We start from the raw sequence: 1,210 nt of genomic DNA, 5'->3' as shown, positions 1-1,210 counted from the left end.
GAAATATCAGAATCACAATAAACACTTTCGGTTTCATTTGACTTATTAGAAATGAGACTAAATAAAGTTTTTTGGTTACATTCATTGACAGGATCACATTTATATAAATCAGAATAAAAACGAACTGACTCTTGAAGAATATCTACAGTAGATGTACAAATTTCTCCTGAAGGAGATTTCAAAGATCTAATTACATTAGTTTCTTGTTTTCTCTTTTCTAAACTTAAAAAATAATGAGAACATTTATCTGATTCTAAAGCATCAAGGGCTTTAGATCTAAGTATGGCACCTTCACATTTACTGTTTTCATAAACTTGTAATTTATCTTTAAGATCAAGAATATGTTCATAATTATAATTTATATCCTTACTTGCTCTTAAATAATGAAAATTCAATGCAGTTTGAAGTTGCCAAAAATCATCCTTTATTTTCTTACGCTGCTGCTGAGCATAAGAAACACTTAAAAGTTTAATCTTATACTTAAGATTGTCCCACCAAACCAGAGGTTCACTAAGAAATAATGAGCATGTAGTCAAAGAATTAATCAAATTTCTAATTTTAAAACAATACTCAGTATCCTTTAAATACATATTATTAAAAACCCAAACACCAGGACCTTTTTCAAAATTATCAAAATTTAATATCAAAGTTACAAAACTATGGTCACTAAAACTATTGTGTGAAACAAAACAATACTGAGAATATGATAAAATTGAAGATGAAACAAAAATATAATCTAAACGAGATTGTTTTAAAACACCATTAACAAATTGCTGACGTGTACACATATAAAATCTAAATTTTGATTATGCAAATATGACACAAGTTTTTCAAATTTAGGAACACTCCTTAAACCATTAACATTGATAGAAGCAATCTTTACCATGTTGAGTATAGAAAATAATAGAATGAAAAAAAAAATGAATGTTATTTCTTAACTGGTTGACTTTTAGAAACATAATTAACAACATCTTTATCAGGAACATTTTGTAAAACTTGAGATTTAATTTTTTGACAAGATTTTTTCACTTTGCGTTCATGTATTATCTTAAGAAAATCATCATCTGATTCACTATGCAGTTTCTTTTTCCTTGCTCGTTTGCCCCGATTTTTATCAGATTCATCTATGCTAAACGATTGTGACAGTTCGTCGACACACATTTCACTCTCAGTCTGGGAGCTAAACACTATCACTTTACACAGTTTCATC

Source organism: Lottia gigantea, assembly GCF_000327385.1.
Source record: "Lottia gigantea unplaced genomic scaffold LOTGIsca_31, whole genome shotgun sequence".
NCBI lineage: Eukaryota > Metazoa > Mollusca > Gastropoda > Lottiidae > Lottia > Lottia gigantea.
The sequence above is the reverse complement of the archived record's forward strand: the minus strand, read 5'-3'. Positions refer to the sequence as shown.